This window comes from Amblyraja radiata, chromosome 1 (assembly GCF_010909765.2).
Source record: "Amblyraja radiata isolate CabotCenter1 chromosome 1, sAmbRad1.1.pri, whole genome shotgun sequence".
Classification (NCBI taxonomy): Eukaryota; Metazoa; Chordata; class Chondrichthyes; order Rajiformes; family Rajidae; genus Amblyraja; species Amblyraja radiata.
The window spans coordinates 85,702,893-85,719,326 of NC_045956.1; positions in this window are offsets into that span (position 1 = coordinate 85,702,893).

Genomic DNA, 16,434 nt, shown 5'->3' on the forward strand with positions numbered 1-16,434 from the left:
TAATTTATCTGTGATCATTTACACTGTGATCTGTGCACCTCATGATTTTAGAAGCCTTTGTATGGTCGCCCCTCCAGCCTCCTACACTATAGGGGGAAAAGCTCCATCCTATCCTGTCTTTCCCTCTAAATCAAGCCCTCAAGTTCCAGTAACGTCCTTGCGAAACGTTTCTGCATTCTTTCCATTATTTAAATACTTCTTAAATATTGTGAGAGAAACATATCTGCTCCATCCCCTCAGACATTGTGTTCCAGATGTCCACCAACCCCCGAGTGAAAACAAATATTTTTAAAATCTCCTCCAAATAGCAATCCCTTACGTGAATCTATGCTCTGTGGCTAAATACTGCTAAACTGAGGAGAAATGTTTCTCCCCATCAAGTCCATCAATAACATCATAATTTTGTGCATCTCAATCAGGTCACCTTTCAGCTTTCTCCATTCTCAAGAAAGCAAACCCCCTATCTAGTCTCTCACCTTGGTTCAAATGTTCCTTCCCAAACAACATCAAGTGAATCTCTTTCAGTACCACTTTCAGTAAATCACATCTTTTCTTACTAGGGTGACCAGAACTGCACACACTACTCCAGTTGTGGGCTAAATATGTTTTCTGCTGACATAACTGTCCTTATATTCTACATCCCAGCTAATGAGAGCAAGTTTCCCATAACAGTTCCTAATCTCCCAGTGCTTCTACTTAAAAAAATTCTTGGACTTGTACACTAAGATTATTCCGTTCCTCAGAACTTCCCAGGATCCTACTATTCATTGATATCATTCATTCATTGGAGATACTATTCATTCATTGATGGTGGACTTACAACCAATGGCTCGCAGTCTCGGGAGCGGCCGAGTCGGGAGCTCCAACGCCGCGGAAGGTTCGACCAACCCCGACGCGAGGTTCGATGGCCCGATGCAGGAGCTGAACGCCTCGACACGGAGGGCCTGAACGCCGCCGGCTACGGGAGTCAAGATCGTCCCGTCAACGGCGGGCTCGAGACCCACAACCGAGGAAGAACAAAAGGAAGGACTTTAACTTTATTTCGCCTTCCATCACAATGAGGAATGTGTGGGAGTCACTGTGGTGGATGTCCGTTAAAATGTGTTTTTGAGTGATCTGTTAATTTTAACATGGCTGCCGGAAGTGAGAGTGAACGCTAGCGCGATTAGCTGCCGCTACCTCTCTATATGTTGTTTTTGTTTCATATTATTTATATATTTGTAATTTGCTTGTTTTAATCTGTAAGGTGTCCTTGAGTGCTCTGAAAGGAGCCCATAAATAAAATGCATTATTATTATTATTATGATTATTATGATTATGATTATGATTATGATTATGATTATGATTATGATTATGATTATGATTATGATTATGATTATGATTATTATTATTATTATTATTATTATTATTATTATTATTATTATTATTATTATTATTATTGTGTACATCCCACCAAAGTGCATCACCTCACATTTTTCAGAAATACATTCTATCTGCCATTGCTCTACCTATTTTACAACATAAATATTGTTTTGTCACAATGACTTCCCTCCTCACTATCAGAAGCATAACAATTTTGTTGTGTCATCTGCAAACTTATTAATCATACACTTTCTCTCTTGAAATTGTTTGCCTCGGGAACACCTCTACTTATTCCACGCACAGAGCCACTATATCAGTCAACTCAAACCCCTTGAGATTGTTGACTTATCTGCCACAATCTAGTCTGAAGAAGGGCCTCGACCAGAAACATCACCCATTCCTTCTTTCCAAAGATGCTGTCTGTCCCGCTAAGTTACTCCAGCATTTTGTGTCTATCTTTGGTTTAAACCAGAATCAGCAGTTCCTTCCTACACTCTCTCCTATCATTGCTTATTAGAAATCTGCATTCTATGGCCTTGAAGGAATAACTGTGGAGATTATGAAAGCATTGATTTTCGTTCCAAATTTCCAAATATTTTTAAATAGTTCCCACAGATTTGCAGATGGCAAACATAACTATTATTTACGATCAGAGCGAGAGAGAAAATAAGGAATTAATGGCTAGTGCTGGTGGAACTCAATGGGTCAGGCAGCATCTTGGAAGGAAATGGACAGACAACATTTTAGGTTCAGATTGGGGAAAAGTCCTGACCAGCAACATTGCTTGTCCAATCCATCCTCTGTGCTCTTCCAGCACTTGATGTTTTGCTCACGGTTGCGTCATCCGCAGCCTCTTGTGTCATTGTTAATAGGGAAAATGCTGAAATCGAATAAGCATGTGGTAATGGAGCACTTGGAACATTTTAACAGAGTTGCCCAGTCAAAATGGATAAATGCACAGGATATCATCTGACACATTTAATGGAGCTGATCGATGTTTTAACCAGCAGAATTGCCGGAGTTTCAGATGGCCTTTCATAAAACACCACACCAGAAATTATGAAACAAAATTGTTCTGCAGTATTCTAGCATGCATTGGGCACATTGAACGCCGCCTCTGGTTATGGACATCCCAAGCCAGTGCCTGTCCCAAGCTTGGACAAAGGAGGAGGGTTGGGCAAAGGCCTAGCACCCTTACCCCGTAAAACCCTAACCTGCTACGGTAACAGCAAGCATAAAATATATCATTAATATATCTGTCATTTTTCATCGACTGGAAAAATCCTCGGCACACATGCGGCGGAGGGGGGCTCTGAGCGAGGTGGTCAAAAATGACGGCCGTAGGTGGCGGCGTTCTCTCGGAAATCGCAGCACAGATCGCCAAAACCGGTCAAGAACAGACTTTTAGTAATATAGATATAACAGTGCAATCAGGATATAACACGGGTATTAGGGAACAACTTTACCACCCGAGTTACCGGGTGGTAAAGTTGTTCCCTGATACCCGTGTTATATCCTGATTGCACTGTTTAGACTTTAGAGATACAGCGTGGAAACAGGCCATTTGAGCCATTGAGCCCATGTCGACCTGCAATCACCCCATACACAAACACTATCCTACACACTAGGGACAATTTACAATTTTTTACCAAAGCTAATCAACCTACAAACCTGCACGTCTTCGGTGTGGGGGAGGAAACCGGAACACCCGGAGAAAACTCCTATGGTCACAGGGAGAACGGACAAACTCTGTACAGACGACACCCTATCACAAACTGTTCCTTTAATTATCTCCTTTCCTCCCTCCTGCACTTCCCTTAGTTCCTTCTTCAAATTTCTGACATTTTCTTAAAAGAGCTAGTCTGTTTGAACCATTGCTTCCCTCTGAATAGACGCTATCTGACGTGATGAGTTCTGTCAGCACTTTCTGCATTTCTATAATTTTAAAGTGGGATGCCCATTCCTCCTTCCCCTCCGATGTCCTGGCTTGTGAAGCTTCTTTCACAGGCCGCAAGCTGAAAGAGATTACTACCTCTTTAAATGACTTCTGGTCTGTAAACACTTAAATTTCCTTCTGCCATTGAGCCGCTGTTGATCCGAGGGTAGACTTCCTGCCTTTCACTTAATTTGCACATCATAATCAGATGAACCTGGAAGTAACAACACTGATGTTGATCACAGGGGCCGATGGGTTGCTGTTTTATGGTGAAGGGGAAATTAGAAAGGTCAATTCTTTATTCCTTGAAAGGAGAAACTGAGGTTATGTGTTGACCTGAAAAGACGTCTTTTATTCAATCAGTTGGCTCTGCTGTCCACACCCTCACCCTGGCTGTGATAAATCCTGATATGTTTGTTGTGCAATGGAATAATAGTATAACGTATGCGTCACTATCACATACTAACCCCCTTAAGGATAACTAAACAGATTGTACTACATCAAAGTTACAATTCTCTTGTGTCAATGTTTGTCAGATTCAAGGTTAGAAGTTTCCGAAACTTTTCAGGACAATGCTGATTTAAGTGACTGCCAAGTGCAGCCAGTGTTAAACATGTAATTCATTAGTTTTTGATTTGCAGTGTGCCTAGTTGTGTTAGTTGCTAGATGCAGTTAAAACGAATCTGTGCTGCCTAGGAGAGAAAGGGGGAGCAGAGACAAAGACAGAGACAATTTGATTAATTTTGTAGTCTAGGTATTTTGTATTTAGTCTAATGAATTAATCAATCAGGCAAAACAACTTGGAGAAACATTTTCAAAAATCATCAGGTCAAGAAATAGAGATTCTTCTATTTTGCAAATCTGAGTCCCAGTTCAAACTTGCTGCGATGATACTGATGACAGGAAGCACTCACGTCGACCAGGTTGTGCAGTCCTGCTTCCCATAATGTGTATACAATTTCTCCATTAAGGGAAGATATCTCACTATAATCTGGAAGAGATAATGTGAAGGGAAAAGCATAAAAATGAATATATATATAAAATAATAATAATATAAATTATATGATATACTAGACTAAGTGGGAGTCCCATGTTCACACAGGAGGGCTGGTCCCCCAATGCAATATTCCACCTCTCCACCAATTCCAATATTGGTGGCCAGTGGGGGGGCTTTCTGGAGCACTAGTATGGGTGTTGTGGGCTGAAGGCTGGTTTACAGAGGGCTAGTATGGACATTGTGGGCCAAATGGATTCTTTGGGTGGCAGCTCAGTCACTCAAGCCTAATGTGCTGGCAGCTCATTCATGGCTGGTGGGCGAGCAGTTGACTCATGGCTATTCCTTTAAATTTCATTTCAAGCAGGGTGCAAGGCCACCAAATTCAAATGCAGTTTCCTACCATTTCAAGCAGGGTGAAAGGCCACCAAATTCAAGTGCAGTTTCATACCACTTCAAGTAGTGTGCAAGGCCACCAAATTCAAGTGCAGTTTCATACCACTTCAAGCAGGTTGCAAGGCCACCAAATTCAAGTGCAGTTTCATACCATTTCATGCACGGTGCAAGTCCACCACATTCAAATGCAGTTTCATACCATTTCAAGCAGGGTGAAACCACCATAAAACCACCATAAAAAACACCACATAAACACTACATAATCCCCACATAAACACCACACTCACAGTCCAGTAGACATTCAGTGTGTTCAGTTGATTCACAGCTCAGGCAGAGTTGTGAACTCTCCTTCCCCCATCTTGCAGAGACTGAGCCACACCCACACTTCCAGGTTTTATAATCCCTCCCCCCTCCCACCGGAAGGGACGCGGCCTTCAAGGCGTGATTGACAGGAGAGACATTCTCAACATTTTTTAAACACTCATAACACTTTTATTTTTCATTGATGGGAAGAATCCTCTGCACCCGATGAGTGGCCGGGGACTGAGTAAGATGGCCAAAAATCACAGCCGTACGTGGTAGCGTTTTATCTAAAATCAATATACAGTGCAAACAGAAAGTTGTCAAGTTTAGACTTTTAATCATTTGCCATTTCAAACCAACCACCATTTGCAGTGCTTTATTTCAAACCAGCCACCATTTGCAGTTCTTTATTTCAAACCAACCACGATTTGCAGTGCTTTATTTCAAACCAGCCACCACCAACAACCATATGGTGTGCTTTATTTCAAACCAACCACCACCAACAACCATTTGCAGTGCTTTATTTCAAACCAACCACCACCAACAATCATTTGCTGTGCTTATATTTCAAACCAACCACATTTTCATTTTCAAACCACATTAAGGGCACTCAAGGTCAGTAAAACCATACACAGTTTAGTGGACATGTGTTCAGTGTTATTTACAGAGACTGAGAGACGTGACCCTCTCGCTTCCCCCATCTTGCAGAGACTGACTGAGGCACTCAACACTTCCAGGTATTATAGTCCCTCTGGAAGGGGCGTGGCCTTCAGGGGAGGGAATCTCAACATTTCTTTAAACACTAACAACTCTTTTGTTTTTCATAAATGGGAAAAATCCTCTTGTCCTGCACAGCGGTGGGGGACTCTAAGATGGCCAAAAATCACACCCGTAACTGATAGCGTTTTTTCTAAAATCAATATACAGAACAACAGGAAGTGGTCAAGATCAGACTTTTAGTAATATAGATAATAGATTATTTAATATATAATGTATATATTATTTAATATAGAATTATAGAATAGTAAGAACCTCATTGCTTTGTTTTGGGACATATGATATAAAAGACTCTTGATTCTTGAATTACTTTATTACAGTTAGATTAGTAGATAATTTTCCAGCTCTGTAAATATTTTGCTTGTATATATAATTTTCTGTAAAGGAGGGGTTTGCATTTTGCAGGAAGTGTAATTAAAACACTGCACCAACCAGATTTCTGCCACAATCCCAGGAAAGCTAGAAGCAGTCTACACAAATTCTGGGCCCAACTTTATAAATTTATTCAAGAAAAACAAATTCTGCTCAAGAATTACACACATTTAGATAAGTGGCCACAGTAAGATATTGAGTCAAAGATTCATGGACTCTTCAGCCCATCTGGTCCACAAACCCATTTACACTAATTCCAAACTAATCCTAATTCATTGTCCACAAAATCCCATCCACTAACTCTCTCACAACCCATCAAATTCCACTCACCACCACACCAAGGGTCATTAACAGTATCCAATTAACCTACCAGCTCACATGTCCTTTGTGATGTTGGTGGAAGCTAGATCACCCAGAAGAAACCCACGAAGTCACAGAGAGAACATGCAATCCCCTGATTCCCCTTATTCATAATTCCGTTTTATCCACAACCAAAATAGTTTCTAACTTGCCTTTTATCTTTTCAGTGTTATTCACAGCTCAGACTGAGAGACGTGACCCTCTCGCTTCCCCATCTTGCAGAGACTGACTGAGGCACTCAACACTTCCGGGTTTTATAGTCCCTCCGGAAGGGGCGTAGCCTTCAGGAGAGAGAATCTCAACATTTTTTAAACACTAATAACTCTTTTATTTTTCATCGATGGGAAAAATCCTCTTGTCCTGCACAGCGGAGGGAGACTCTGAATAACCTTCTCAACTTCGAGCATCTCACTTAGCAGTAATGGAACTTTAGTTCAAAGTTGAATGGAATCACTTAGTCTTGCAGTGATCCTCTCCAATGTCATTCTGTTCAATTTTCAAGTATTTTCTTCCCAATGAGAGATTTATGTTGCCATGAGCTCGTGCACCAACATGATAGAAGATAGCCGGTGGCTCATTCCAGTGTTCTGCCATTGTTTCTTTATAATTGGTGCTTTGGCATGCTTTAAGTTATGTGAGTCAACATGCCTTTCAAAATGTCCTTTCCTTTCCGACTTTTGGCAGAAAAGATTTCAGTACATTATCAACACTGAAATACGATCAGTCCATGAGCGCAGGAACTCACCTGCATACATTTATATGCGCAACCCCATGCATTAGTGATGAAAAATGGAAACATTAACTTTTTATTTCCTTTCAGATGCTGAGTAAAATGTCTCAGAAAGCAATGAGACATGGCATCCAAAGAGAGTGAAGGATTTTTATATGACATCATATTAACTATTTACATGCTGAGCTTCAAACTCGTGTTGCAGACTGCAAAACTGTTAAATTATTTGAATGCAGACAGATTGCATGCTTTTACTATCCAACATGATCACATGCAAATACAGAATAAGCAGTATGCTTAAAGATACATCAACCAATGGTAAACTTCAAGCAGAATAACCAAACACACATTTAATAGTAAGATTAAACGAGAACTTACCAGTTTGAAGTTTGATCGTTATTTTATGAGGAGTAACGTTGAGGGATTACGTGAAGAACCCCGCCATGACGCATGCGTGTCATTCTTCAAAGCAGCGGTGTGAAATCACAGATAACGGTAATGACTAAACATAGTAAGATTAGAGAAGAGATACCAGTTGAGTATATGATCAAGGGTGGGAGCGGAGGGCACGTAATCCCTCAACGTTACTCCTCATAAAATAACGATCAAACTTCAAACTGGTAAGTTCTCGTTTAATCTTACTATTTTACTTCGGAGTCACGTGAGTGACTACGTGAAGATTTTAAAGCTCTGTGATTTCATGCCGTGGAAACGAGTCCATGCATCACATCTGCCTTGATTATGGGGAGAATAGTGTTAACATCATTAGACATCAATACGATATTGAAAACCCAACGATAAACATATTAACACCAAATTATAGCCCCTATTTATGGGGTAAATTATATTACAGAACTTAAAATTGTTTCTGCAAATGTTCCAGGTTTAATGACTGGTTTGTTATGAAATCATTGGAAAGTTTTCTCCGTTGACCATCCTGCTGTCTTGAGGATTTGGTCCATAGGAACATCCAACTTCATAGCTGCCGATGTAGCGGCAGCCCTGGGGGAGTGAGATGTAAAATGCTAGTGTCTACTCCAGCCTTATTAGGACCTGTTTTAGCCATCGCGAGATGGTCTGGACTGTCACTGTTTTGAGTGGCTGTTTGTAGCTGATTAAAAGTGACATTTCTTTCCCTCTGATGATCTTAGTATACTCCATATATAATAGTAAGTGTGTTATAATACAGAGACGATCACCTGTCGGGTATGCCCTGAATTCTGTTTTTAGGCCTGTTGACCCCTGTCTGTTTTGTTTGACTAATTCATTTCCAGATTAAATAGTCATGTTGTCCAGCCTTAGGTTCTGTAGTGACTGGGCCTTTTGTGCCATGACCAAGGCCATCAGCATGACTGTTTCATAGTCAGTTTCTGTAGGGACAGAGCTGTAGCTGGAGACCAGTTTCTTAACATGGTCAGTACAATGCTCACATCCCATATTTGGGATTACCTGGTTCTTGGGGGATTAACATTAAAATGCCCCTCATGAGTTTGGTTACCAGGGTGTGTCCCAACAGAATGCCGCTCTGTTCCTTGCCACATGTATGTTGACAGAGCACTTCTGGCGCAGTTGATGGCACTATGACTGAGCCTCTCATCGTAATGGAGGCTTGCCAGGAATTCCAGAACAGACGGGATGTTCATAGTTCTGTGGGTGATCTTTCCTTTGTTACCGGATGGACCAGTAAATTAGGTCTATGATGGATGGTGATGCATGGTTCTAATACCATGTCTAGTATCACCGGGAACCATGGTTGAGTAGGCCAATCGGGTACTATCAAAATACCAGACACAGAGTCTTGCTGTATTTTCCTTAATACCCGACTGATGAGGCAGAAAGGAGGGAATGCATAAATAAACAATTTCCCCCAATGCAGCGAAAATGCATCTGTTGCCGCTGCCCCAGGTCTGGTTCCCATGAAACATAATTTGATAACTGGTGATTGAGCCTGGATGCGAAAAGATCGATATCTGGTGTTCCATACCATGCTGTAATTTCAGCAAATACATTTTTATCCAACATCCATTCAGTGTTTTCATTGAATTTGCGTGAACTGGTGTCTGCCACTAAATTTAGTTTTCCTGGTAAATAGGTAGCTGATATCCAAATATCTCTCTGGATACACCACTGCCAAATTGTGTTGGCCAGATTGTCACATGATGTCGATTTGTTTCCACCCATATGGTTGATATATGCTACCATGGTGGTGTTGTCAATTTGTAGTCTAACATGTTGGTGATTTAACCCAGAACAATATGACTTAAGGCCATGGAATGCACTTAACATTTCCAGGTAGTTTATGCCCAGTGTTTGTAATAATGATGCCTCCTGTGCATTCCATCTCCCTCCACAGCTGGAGATGGAATTGGTAGCACCCCAACCAAGTGCACTGGCATCAGTTTGTAGTACCATAGACGGGTTGCTGATAATTATTGGATTGGAACAATACCTGATGTTATGTTCCCACCATTTTAGTTCCATTATGGCCTCTGTTGGTAGCTTCATTGGTCTGTCAAAATGGCCACCATTAATTTTGAGTGCTCTTATTGTGTGGCTGGAAATGCAGCCACTATCTTCCCAATTATTCTAGCTACCAGTCTAATGGATGGTTTGGTGATGTCAATGATTTCGCTACAAGCCTCTATTAAGGCTGTAACCTTTTCTTTCGGCAAAGTCACTGACATGAGAACTGAGTTAATGGTGAACCCCACATAATCCATTTTTGTTGAAGGCGTTAATTTAGACTTAACTGGATGGATGATAAACCCCAGTTTTTCAAACAATTGTTTTGTGGCTGTTACCGCTTGTTTAGCCAATTCCAAAGTTTTGCCAACAATAAGTATGTCTTCTAGATATGCCATTACCATGTGTTTTTGTTTCCGCAGTAACGCTAGGGCTGGTTTCAAAATTTTTGTGAACAACCTGGGGGCTGATGTTAGATAATTAGGTAGTGCCCTGTATTGCCATTCAGACCCATCCAGTTGAATTTTAAATAACATCTGTGATCACCTCTTGTGGGTACTGTATAGTAAGCATCTTTTAAATCGATGCTTGCCATGTAGTAGCCTTCGGAGAACAATTGCTTAGCAGTAACAAAGGTTACCATCTTGAAATGAATATATTATACAAAGGTATTCAAAGTAGTCAAATCGATGATGATGCGGCAACCACCATCTTTCTTGTTTTTTATAAAGATGTTGGACACGAATTCCTGTGATTCGTGTTGGGTTTTCTCAATTACTCCTTTTTTATATAGCCGCTGTAATTCAGCATGTGCTTTAGATTTTTCTATGCCTGTGAGCACGAACATTCGGTTCGGTACATGCTGAACGGGAGGGTTATGTTTGTATAAATTCTATGGTATAACCCTGGATACAGCTTAGAATATAAGTGTCGGTAGTTAACTTATTCCATGCATCCAAATAATATCGTAATCTCCCACCAACTTCCATGCTCCCTTTAATTCTTAAGGAACCAGACCCACCTACCTCCATGGTTACCAGTGGTAGGTGTGTTACTTCTTCGGCATCCTCCGTGGACGTTGAGGCGCTGTTGTCTGGGTCTGTAGTTGGGTTGGTGTTGAGGGCTTGCGCATTTTCCAGGAAGGTCGGTCTGGGCCATGGCCTAAAAAAGACCGATGTTGGGTGTTCCTGGTTTTTGCGCTTTCTCCAGTTTGTCTTGGCCGACTGGTGGGTGCGTAGGGGTGATGTTTTTCGCCGTAGTAGCTTTTGGATGCTGCTTTTATAAGCCCCAGGGTTTTCGCCTCTTCGTCAAGTTCTTTGACTTGTTTTGATAAATCCCCTCCAAATAGTAGTATTGATGGTTTGGAGGTTCCAGGTTTGCAGAGGCCTGCAAATATGGGGTCTAAAGCCGGTTGGATAGCACTTTTCCTAATATTGTTTAACTCGTATTGTGAGTTGCAGAGTAAAGCCAGTGCATCTCGGTGGTCTTGGGTCATGTTTTGCTCATTCAATGTGCGGGCAAAAGCCGGAATTCCTGCTGTTAGGACTTCTAGGACTTTCTGTATTTTTAAGTCCCTGGTTCTAATTGATGCCCCGACATGTTTCCAGATGCACTGGTTGACACTGGGAACATTTAGCGACTTGCAGTTCCATGGTGGTAAGTGTCGTGCCGTGGTGTCCAATAATGCCTGTCCCTGTAGTTGGTTAAAAGACATGTAGTCGATGCTTGCTGCTATTTTCGGCTCCAGGTTTAGGCCAGTTTGGTCGGGTTGGATAAACTGGGACACCATATCCAATATGTTTTCTTTCACCCCAGGCATACTAGAGGTATGTTGATCACTCCCCTCTTCAGGGTCAGCCCAGAATTGACCCTCCGTGCTCCCCTCTGATGAGGGAGAAACACTGTGCAGCCCCACAAGAGGTACTGCTGTGGGCTTACTAACTGCCCACTGTGGCTAGCCTCCATCTCCCGGAGCCTGCCACTTTGGAGTATTTCCTCCAGCAGCCGCTCCAACCGGCTCCAATGTGCACGGGCAGTGGCCGCTCGCGGCTGCTCCTGTTCCCCCAGCCGCTCCAACCGGCCCCAATGCTCACGGGCACTGGTCGCTCGCGGCTGTTCCTGATCCTGCAGTCGCTCCAACCGACTCCAATGCTCACGGGCACTGGCCGTCGCGGCTGCTCTTGTTCCCCGCTCCCAGTTGCTCCAACCGGCTCCAATACGCATGGGCACTGGCCGCTCGCGGCTGCTCCTGAAGCCTCTCCAACCGGCCCCAATGCTCACGGGCACTGGTCAACGACTCTGTTAGTTTTTTGCTTCGCTCTACCGCCCGGCCATGGCCGGTGCGGGAGCGAAGTCGGGCACAGCTGTTCCCATTTCGGGAGATTGTCGTGCCGTTGGCTGCTGCTGCCGGCTGCCCGCAACTCCGCGGTTCTCCCCCGTCAGCTTTTTTGCGGCCTTCGTGGATATGGTCCATGTCTCCACCTGTAAGGTAAGTGGAAGGAACGCAGAGTCTCCTTATCTGCTGTTCCCGGCTTTCAAATTCTGCCGCTAAGGGAACGTCGTTCCCCCTGCTGTGACTCGTTGCAATGCGTGTAGCGATATGACACGCATGCGTCCTGGCGGGGTTCTTCACGTAGTCACTCACGTGACTCCGAAGTAAAATGAATACCAACTATAAATTTATTCTAACTGTTTCATACTAACAACAGGCAGCATCTCTTGAGAAAAAGGATAGGTGATGTTTCAGCACCCTTCATCAGACAGGAACTGTTTCCTGACCTGCGTATGAGCTTTACTGTTGAATCCATTTTAAAATTGTTTCCTCCTGGTTTTGACCCCAATGAAGGATGTATTTCCCTGCTTGCTTAGGTTTGGCACTTCCTCAAGTTTGCACTAGATCTCTCTCAGTTAACTTCAAGATCATGTGGATTACTATCCTGACCTGGTTCACCTTTGACAGACATAATTTGACCTACATGAACACCAGAATTTGTCACCACTTTCAAACACATTCAGAAAGTATTCAGACCCATCACTTTTTCCACATTTTGTTACGTTACAGCCTTATTCTAAAATGGATTAAATTTATTTTTTTCTTCATCATTCTACACACAACACCTCGTACTAAATAAGTAAAAACAGGTGTTTAGACATTTTTGCAAAGTTATTAAAAATAAATAAATGAAATATCACATTTACACAAGTATTCAGACCCTTTACTCAGTACGTTGTTGAGGCACCTTTGGCAGCGAATACAGCCTCAAATCTTCTTGGGTATAACGCTGCAAGCTTGGCACACCTATATTTGGGTAATTTCTCCCATTCTTCTCTGCAGATCCTCTCAAGCTCTGTCAGATTGGATGGGGAGCGTCGATGCTCAGCTATTTTCAGTTCCCTCCAGAGATGTTCCATCGGGTTCAAGTCCGGGCTCTGGCTGGGCCACTCAAGGTCATTCACAGACTTGTCACAAAGCCACTCCTGCATTGTCTTGGCTGTGTGCTTAGGGTCATTGGCCTGTTGGAAGGTGAGCCTCCACCTCAGTCTGAGGTCCAGAAGGCTCTGGAGCAGGTTTTCATCAAGGATCTCTCTGTACTTTGCTCCGTATATCTTTCCCTCAATCCTGACTAGTCTCCCAGTTCCTGCTGCTGAAAAACATCCCCACAGCATGATGCTGCCACCACCATGCTTCACCATAGGTATGGCGACTAAACCGGTGCTTGGTTTCCTCCAGACGTGACGCTTGGCATTCAGGCTAAAGAGTTCAATCTTGGTTTCATCAGACCAGAGAACCGTGTTTCTCATGCCTTTTGGCAAACTCCAAGCAGGCTGTCATGTGCCTTTTACTGAAGAGTGGCTTCTGTCTGGCCAATCTACCATAAAGGCCTGATGGATAAAGGTGGAGTACTGCAGATATAGTTGTCCTTCTGGAAAGTTCTCCCATCTCCACAGAGGAACTCTGGAGCTCTGTCAGAGTGACCATCGGATTTTTGGTCACCTCTCTGACCAAGGCCCTTCTGCCCGATTGTTCAGTTTGGCCGGGCGGCCAGCTCTACGAAGAGTCCTGGTGGTTCCAAAGTTCTTCCATTTAAGAATGACGGAGGATACTGTGCTCTTCGAGTCCTGCAATGCTGCAGAAATTGTTTTATACCCTTCCCCAGATCTGTGTTTTAACACAATCCTATCTCTGAGGTCTACGGACAATTCCTTCATCTTCATGGCTTGGTTTTTTTGCTCTGACATGCACTGTCAACTGTGGGACCTTATTTAGACAAGTTATATAGACAGGTGTGTGCCTTTCCAAATCATGTCCAATCAATTTAATTTACCACTGGTGGACTCCAATCAAGGTGTAGAAACATCTCAAGCATTGATTGTAGACGTTAGGAGAGCTCCCCCTCCCCTCACCCCACTCACCATCAACACCACCACAGTCACATCTGTGGAGCCTTATAAGCTCCTGGGAACCATCATCTCCAAGGACCTTAAATAGGGGGCTACCATCGACTTCACAGTCAAAAAGGCACAACAGAGGATGTACTTCCTGCGGCAGCTGAGGAAGCACAATCTGCCACAGGCAATGATGGTCCAATTCTACACAGCCATCGTAGGGTCTGTTCTCACCTTCTCCATCATGGTCTGGTTTGGCTCAGCCACCAAGCATAACATCCGGAGGCTGCAACAAATCGTCCAATCAGCTTAGAAGGTTATTGGCTGCAACCTTCCCTCCGTTGACAAACTGTACACTGCAAGTGCCAGGAAGTGAGTGGGTAAGATTATCTCTGAACCCTCTCACCCTAGCCACAAACTCTTTGAATGACGTCCCTCTGGAAGGCAACTTTTTTCCACGAGTAGTAACCAAAACCAAAGTAGTAATCAATAACCAAAAACGTGTAGCCTCCTTTTTCTCTGGAATTTTAATTAATTCACATGATTAATCAATAATGTTTTATTATTAATGTTTAATGTTTTATTCCTAACTGTCACTGTATGTCATGTTGTCACTTGCTGTGCGGAGCACCAAGGCAAATTCCTTGTATTTGAATATACTTGGCCAACAAACTTATTCAAACTTATTCATTCATTCATTCATAATCAATGGAAACAGGATGAACCTAAGCTCAAATCTGTGTGTCATAGCAAAGGGTCTGCATACTTATGTCAATGTAATATTTCAGTTATTTCTTTTTAATTACTTTGCAAAACTTTCTAATCACTTGTTTTCACTTCTTCATTCTGGAGTATTGTGTGTAGATTGACGATGAAAACAATTAATTTAATCCATTTTAAAATAAGGCTGTAACGTAACAAAATGTGGAAAAAGTGATGGAGCCTGAATACTTTCTGAATGCACTGTACACATCACTTTAAAAACCTTTATTATTCCTACCTCCTACTGTGAACTCAACTTGCTGGGTGATTAAGAACATGAGCACTCTTTATTTTATTTGAAACGTTCTTTCTGATCAGTGTTATAGCAATGCTTATGACTGAATTACTTCTGCTCAACTTTTTAAGCTAAAGTTGATTGAACAAACTCAGAAATGTTTTCAATCATCACCAAGAGTATCTCAGTACCTCAGCTCCATACTGAGTTTTCATTCTCCTGACAACACTTATTTCTTGAGAGCTTCCTTGACTATTCTCACTGACCTTTTGGCAGCTCCATTTGAAGCCAAATGAAATGAAGGAATGAGAGTGTGCTCGATGCCATTCCATTCCATAATGCTTGCAAACATTGTAGCTCTTTATTAGAAATTATCTCTTTTGATAAAGCATGTTATGCACATTGAGACTTCAGTTGATCTATAGTATTCAATTCACCCTATTATTCCCTTTATACACATCATACATCACCCTCCTGCAGTCCAAGGAATATAATCAAGCTACTAGAGAGGTAGTTGTGGCTGGGACTATCCCAATGTTTAAGAAACAGTTAGACAAGTACATGGATAGGGCAGGGTCGGAGGGATATGGACCAAACACAGGCAGGTGGGACTAGTGTAGCTGGGACATTGATTGATTGATAGAATTTATTGCCACACAACCAGGGTCGGTGGAATTTTGGGTTGTCAGCAGCGGTACAATAATAAAGAACACACAACCACAATAAAAATATAACACAAACATCCACCACAGCATTCATCACTGTGGTGGAAGGCACAGAACTTGGCCAGTCCTCCTCCATTTCCCCCCGTGGTCGGGACCTCCACCCTCCGCAGCCGTTGCTGCGGGCGTCCAGATGGTAAAGGACAAAGTCAAAGGCAAGGTAAGTCCAGGATCGGCTCTTCCCCACCGGATACCGCGGCTTCAGGTTGGTGCAGGCCGGCGGTCGAAGATTTAAGGTTCCCGCCGCGCCGCAGCCAGAAGCACCGCAGACCGCAGGGCCGGTGGTCGAGGCTCCCCTCCAGGGGTGATGGTAAGTCCATGCCGGACCCGTGGAAGAAGTTGGCCGCGGGCCGGCAGTGATGGCTTCTTCTTCCCCCGGGTCCCCCACGAGGGCTGCAGACGCCGCGCCAGCTGGAGCTGTGCAGACCGCGGCTTCTGGCTGCCGGCTGCCCCGGGCCAGCGAAACGGAGCGCTCCCCTCCAGCGAGCCCCAGCCTGCTCCACGCCGAGAGTCCACACTGCGCCCGCCGCTGAAGCCCCGGGCGCGTCTCTGGGAAAGGCCGCGCCGATCCTTGCTGTTAGGCCACGGGGGAGGCGACCTGGAAAAAGTCGCCTCTCCGTGGAGGAGGCGCCCAAA